Source organism: Gymnogyps californianus, chromosome 1 (genome assembly GCF_018139145.2).
Source record: "Gymnogyps californianus isolate 813 chromosome 1, ASM1813914v2, whole genome shotgun sequence".
Lineage (NCBI taxonomy): Eukaryota > Metazoa > Chordata > Aves > Accipitriformes > Cathartidae > Gymnogyps > Gymnogyps californianus.
In genome coordinates this window covers 204,202,901-204,209,495 of record NC_059471.1, presented here as the reverse complement: position 1 = coordinate 204,209,495, position 6,595 = coordinate 204,202,901, and the positions used below count along the sequence as shown (strand labels likewise).

Here is a 6,595-nt window from a genome sequence, read left to right as displayed (position 1 = left end):
CGAGGCAGGGTAAGAACTGCCAGCCCAGCTTTTATCTGGTGCCCCGAGTTTGCGCACTGAAGGAAGCTCGCTCAGCCCCTGGTGGGCGTCGAATGAAACCCCAGCCACCGCCTCCCCTCCCTCAATCAGCCGTATCGCTGGAGGGGCTGAAGCTGAGCAGGGGAGGCTGGGCGGTGTACGAGCAGAACAGGAGCTGGGAGGGGATCTGGGGGAAGGAAGAGGAGCTCGGTACAAACGGCAGAGGTTGCGTCTGCCCTGAAACGCTGAGCGAGCCTCTCGCTTTGCCAGCTCCCGCTGGTCCGGATAAAAGCAGACCATACCTGCTCCCCAAGTGCCGTTCCCTAAAGGGGAACCGAGGCTCGTTCACTGCTCGTCTCGTTCCCTGCAGAAAAGAAACGCCTTCAGCTAGTGCTGTCCCATCGCTTTCAAAAAAGCAGCTCTCTCCCACTTGCCTTACATATGAGCCTTAAACGCTTCGGGGAAGAGTCTCAGCCTCAAGTGCCTTACTGACAGGAGAGATTCAGTCAAAAGCTCCACATCGCCCTGAACGGGTCTCAGTCAAAGCTCCCGCTCCCTCCCCTTTCTCGTCCCCCTCTTCCCCGCCCCTCAAGTAAGTTCCTCTGCGTGTGTGAGATTCGGCGGGTCCGCCCGGCTTTTCGCGTAGTTTGTGGCGAAAATTTACTCCTCAGGTTGAGATTCATAAAGAATAGGTACGCTGAAAGCAACGACGGTCGTGAGGAGGAAGCCGGAGGTGGGGGGGAGAGCAGCTGAGGAGGGAGTTTTGGCGTTTCTGCCTCAGAGGATGCAGTTCTGAGTCAGACATCCTCCCGCCCTGGGACGGAGCCCCTGCCCTTCCCCCGCGGTCTGCGCCTCCGGGGCTGCGGATCGCCCCCGGCACCAGCCCCAGCTGCAGCCGCCCCTCCTCCGCTGCCCTACTTCCCTCCGCACCTCTTCACAGCCCCCCTGCCCAGCCCCTGCCGCAGTCTGGTGTCTCGGCCGCACCCAGACCCGAGCCGTTCCGCGGAACGTGCAAAGCGCTGTTGCAAAATGGCCACTGAGGGCTCGGCGGGCGCAGGCTGCACTCCCAGCCCATAAGCAAAATGGCGGCTGTTTGGCTTCGCCTTGGTAACCCTGCCCCTGCCAGGCGGGGCGGGTGAGCCCGTGCAGTGGGAGGGAGGGGAGAGCGGACGCCATTTTCCCGGAGAGAGGCAGTGACATAGAAGTGAGCGTAGGAGGCTGAAAGGAGGGAGGCACGGGAGCAGCGGCGGCAGCGGGGTTTGTACACAGGTCCCAAGGCAAAGGCGCTTCCGAGCTGGTCCCTGTAGGGTTCTGCGCGCTGAGCTAGGTTTGGGGGGAGGGGGGGTCTCCTCTTTCCTTTCTTTCCCTTTTCTTTCTTTTACCAGAGCCTGCTGAGGGTTGAGTCCTGCCTAGGGTAGGGATATCCGCAGTGGGGCTGTTGCATTGTTTTGGTTGGGATAGAGAAGGGGCTCAGCTGAGGGGTCCTGCTGCCTGGCCTGTGACCATTACAGGTGAGTCTTTGGTTATTACCAGCGTATTCTGCTGAGGGTGCTTTGGGGAGGGGGGGTGGCAGAAAGGGAGTGAAATGCGACGGGAACGTCTCGTTACCCTCGGTGCGAGTATAACTCCTTCCCACACTGAAATGTGTTTAAATTCTGTTTAAGTTGCCTTGAATTTGTTTTTCCTTTTGTGGGGTTTGGTTAAAAAATGGCAGGCTGTCGCTATATCTTGTGAATATGGCGGGTTACTGTAACTGGAGGAGCTGAAGAGAATTTTTTGGCAGTTACGCCAGATTTATGCATTATGCTTGGAAAAAGAGCCAGAAGGGGCTATTATGTGACAAGATACGCTTCCTTAGACTGGTGGTTTTCAGAACGGGTTTGTGTGGTTTTGGGACTGCGTTTTGAGTTTTATGAAGCTTAGGGAAACCTATTCTCTTCCTCCATCCTGTATATTTTTGCTTTGTGGTACTAAAATGGCTCGTTATAGGCCTAATCTCTCTGCCTTCCACACCCCCGCCTCCTTTCCTCCCTCCCTGCTAATATCTCCGCTTCGTGGTGTAACCTGGACAAACTGAAAGCAGTCCTCAAGAGTTTCTGTGCCAATTTAAAAGGGGATCATTCTCTCCACCCCCTTTCTTGAGGGTGTAAGTAGTTATATTGGTGCATCTCTTTCTTGCTTTAGTTTCTGCAGCCAGTGTTCGTGCTCCTTGGGTGGCATATTTCAATCTCTTTCTTAAATAAATATTGGTGGGGTAGACCCTATTGCTGCAGACATAGGGGAGGAGAAACAAACGGTTCACTGTGTAGTACTAAATAGGGTAGAGAAACATAATATAGCCTGATTATAAAGGTCCTGTATTCCCCCATACTCAGCCATTAGGGAATGTGCAGTGGCTAAAAGCCCTGAGGTCCCTAAAATGGTACATACTACGTGTCGTTAAAAGCAGAAGTTTAGTGCTGCATCTAGATTTAGGAATGTTTTAGTCTGTTTATTTACAGTACCTTAAAGGAATAATAATGAAACGTTTTTGTTATTCACGGCTTAGATCAGAGAAAAGAAAGAGATATCCATGGCTGTACTTATAATGCGTGATTAATTGATTATAATCACTATACTTTTAAAGTTACTTTTCAAAAAATGTGGAGCAAATTTTTTAATTTCCCTCTTTTGTCCTTTAGAGATTCTAAAAATGGCGGCCTCAGGCTGATGTTGTGGTAATCTAATCAGCTCGGGTCCTCCACACCCCATGCAGTGCGTTTGTCTGCAGCATATTAGAGTCTTACTATGTTTAAATGAAAAGACGGTTCCCTTCAAATAACGTACAAAACATCTCTTGACTTTACTGCGATTTAAAAATGCTGTGTTCCAGCTGATTAATTTTATTGGTTATGTGTGTGAAAGGCAAGTGAACGAGACCACTCTTGTCGGGGAAAAGGGGGGTGGAAAGAGGCAACAGACTCAAGTAGCTTCTTTGAGGGGTGTGTATAGGTTGCTGTAAGGTAATATGTATGTCAGTTTAATAATTTGGAAAAGCTCCTGTGTTTGTGATGGATACTGTACATCTGTCCATCCTCTTAATGACATAAACCCAGTAATATTTATCAAAATAAGTAGTGGATTAAGATCATTAAAGCAGTCAGCTAAATTCTTAGTGGAATCACATTTGTGAACGTCGTGTTCACCTTCCAGGAAATACCTTTGCTGGACATCAGGGTAGTAATTCCATGTATTCATAGTTTGAAAATACTAAAAGAACTTAATATTTATGGAAATAATGCATGCGAGATTATAACCTGTTACTTTATTGAGACGTGGAATTTCTTCTGCCACCATGTAATTTTGGTATTACATTTTTTCTTCAATTTATTTTTTATATTGCTGTATAAATTGTGTATGTGGTAATATACATACACATACAAATACTGAGGGAAAGTGCAGTTCCTAACCTCTAATTTTTTTCCTAAATGAAATATGAACCTTTTAGTATCACCACTATAAATATGTTTGGGTGGGGGGAAGGGAGGTCACAAGGATTTATTATTTGGTAGTTGGTGTAGTGTACCCATACAAACTATGGAGGCTGCAAACTGTATGCTTTAAGCAACAAAAAAAAGAAATTAATTTTTCACTTTTTTTTTTTGTATGCCTGTCTTTAATCCTGTCCTTGGTTTAATGAGGTACGAATTCCTATTCTAGTATAGCTTTGGAACCTTCTGGATTTAAACAATCAAAAGTGAGGTATTGAAATGGAAAAACTGTCTTCAATCTCTGAAGAATTTTAATTTCGATACCATTTAGAAGCACTGATGTGTGGTTTAAGGTATACCTGAAGTTGAACGATAAGAAAGTAAGACTTTTAGAGTATTGTTAATGCATGCCTTTCGTGTGTTTTGAGGCCAAAGGCTGAGTGATTTCAACCCCCAAGTTATGCGTTAATAGTCCAGTAATGCATGCTCCCATCATACCTTCCTTATTTATATAGATTTGATTTTTTTAATAAACCATGTCTTAGTCTGTTCATTAAAAAGTACATGAATAAGATTCTAAAGAGTGTATGTATGGGCCTTTTTGGAAACCTTTTGCCTTTTTCTTTCCTGTCCCTAGGGTTAAAGCTCCTGTTCTTGTGAATAAATTTTTTAACGTTATGACTTGGAGGGCTACACAGCTCTGCAGTCGAACTTCATGGCCTCAGTCATGTTCTCGAGCAGACATCTGATTGAAGATTAAAATTAAAATAATGTTGTACACTTTACAAAAAGTGCTCAGGGCGGGGGGGAATGAAATAAACCCAAATATTGAAATACTCATACTCAAATTTTACGACTTATCTTATAGATTGCAAATTTTATGCACTAAGAACCTCTTGGGAATTTTGAGGTCTTCCAGAGTTTTCCTGTATGAGTTTTAGTGAGTCAGTTTGCCTTTGTGACTCAGTTTCTCCATTTGTAAAAACAGATCTGTGATTTGTTTTAAGGAGACAATATTACAAAGGAAATTCTACCTTTATTTTTTAACTCCATGGATGTTAATATGTTAAAGTATATTCAGAAAAAATGAAATACCCCCCACCCACCCTAATAAAAACTTCTTGAAAGAGGGAGGGTTTGAAATCTAAATTTCTTTTTTTTTCAAGAGACATTTCAGATTTACAAACATTGTGTTACAAATGCAGTAATGTGGACTGTAGTTCTAAAACCGTTTATGTATCTTCAAGCTTTTCATATCTGAAGGAAAAATCTGCTTAACGGTCACTTAGCCTTTTGGGTGAGCTTTTTGCCATCTGGGAAATTTCAGAGGGGAAATAATACTGGTTTTTTAGACTATATGTAGGGAAGGTTTCTCTTAGCACTGAAATTCAGATTACTTTTAGGAGTTGCATTACCTCATATCTTTGGTACAGTTTCAGCAGACACAACTGTTAATATTCTGTTGGAAAGCAACAGAAATACAGAAATCGGTGTCACACTGGAGGCTGTAGTGTCTCTCTAGTCCTGATCTCAGTTTAAGGACAGTCTTAATTTTGCATGCATGCTAATACTAATTTTAGTAAGGACTATTTGTGGGACTTAGTTAAGGAGTGGTGTATATAATTGTAGAATCGTGGCATTGTTCTAAATAGATTAATGTAAATGAAGGTTTAATGAAAGTATTTTGCTGTTTTTGTGTAATGTTCTAACAAAATTGAGTGGGGGTGGGTATAGGTTGGTGAAGACATAAAATAAAACCCAATTCAGGCTTCTGGAGAGATCCTAAAGAAGTCCATCTATGTTATTGGCCTTGTGACTTCCATACAAACGAGCATTTGTGAATCTCTCAAAAGCAAATTTTGTTGGACAGTGTTTTTGGAACAGGTACAGTGTTTAAATGTTTCCACTGTGCAAATAGTAGTTTTGATTTATTACTAAGAATGAAACTTAAGGCATCTCTTGGGGGGGGGGGGGGGCTGTTTCAGCATATGTAGAACGTGGATTAAGACAAAAAATAGTTTTTATTCTTCCAAATTCTGGTTTACTTAAAATATTAATTGTAGTGGGCTTTTGAATGAATATTTCTAACTACATCAGTGTTCACATTTTCTTACTAACCAAAGCAGTTAACCTAATCTCTTTGAGGATCCAAAATTCTGCTCATGACCTTCATACTCCAAAAAAACCTGCTATAGTTGTGTTCAAAGACAAAACTGTTGTTACCTTTAAGGCATAACAAGCAAGTTATTTAAAAGGAATCTTGTCAAGGTTTCATATACTTGCTAGGAGATATTGAGATTATTTTTATTTCCTCTTACAGATCTTAATGTGGTATTGATGAAACAGGCAAGATTTTAAGCTCTACTGGTTGTTAGAAAATTTTAATAATTAAGGTTATATGTAAACCTTTGAAGACAGTTTTGTTGTACAAAGTATAATTTTTTTTTTTAACATGCCTGACTTAAGTACTTTCTTATCTTTATTTTTTTTAATTAAAATATTTGGTAAGAACTATGGTAAATCACAGTGTCCACTCCAGTTATGTGTTTCAAAAGTACAAATGAAGGATATATTGAAGTAGTACACAGATTGCATCCTGTGCAAGTAAAATGTGTTTGCTAGTTTTGCATATTTTATTGAAAGACTGCTATCTCTCCTTTCATGTGATAGTCCATACACAGCTTACAGGGCGATGCAGTGTTGTAAAACTTAGGTGAGACTTGCAAGGGACCAGCAGTTTTGCAAATCAGGCTAAGTATGGGAATGCCAAAATAGCATTGATCCTAGTTTTAAAATTTAGTTTTAAGTTAACATTTTCAATAGGTGTAGATATTAAAATGTCATAATGCAGGCTCAGGTTTAGAGAAGCTTTTTAAAATTTTAGTCTCATTTGTAGTTGTGTTTCGTGTATTGTTTTGTGCCATCATAGTCTAGGTAATCATTCACTTTTATATCTTTATCTCAAAAATAAATTACCGTCAAGTTCAAAGACAAGATGATAAGACTAGATTTTAATGACATTATCGTACTTTATATTACAGCTTAAGAAGGAGGACCTTTATCTATTGTCCATTGTTGGTTATTTCGTCAGTCATAGAAAGTGATGA

General features: G+C 41.8%; 1 protein-coding gene across 1 annotated transcript in view; it reads left to right on the top strand.

The window, feature by feature from the left end:
- Nucleotides 1–1,384: 1,384 nt before the first annotated feature.
- KMT2E (lysine methyltransferase 2E (inactive)) overlaps nt 1,385–6,595 on the top strand; it is a 61,423-nt gene continuing 56,212 nt past the window's right edge. The window contains 1 exon segment of the mRNA XM_050912117.1: nt 1,385–1,529. The gene's annotated coding sequence lies outside the window, so the exon portion shown is untranslated.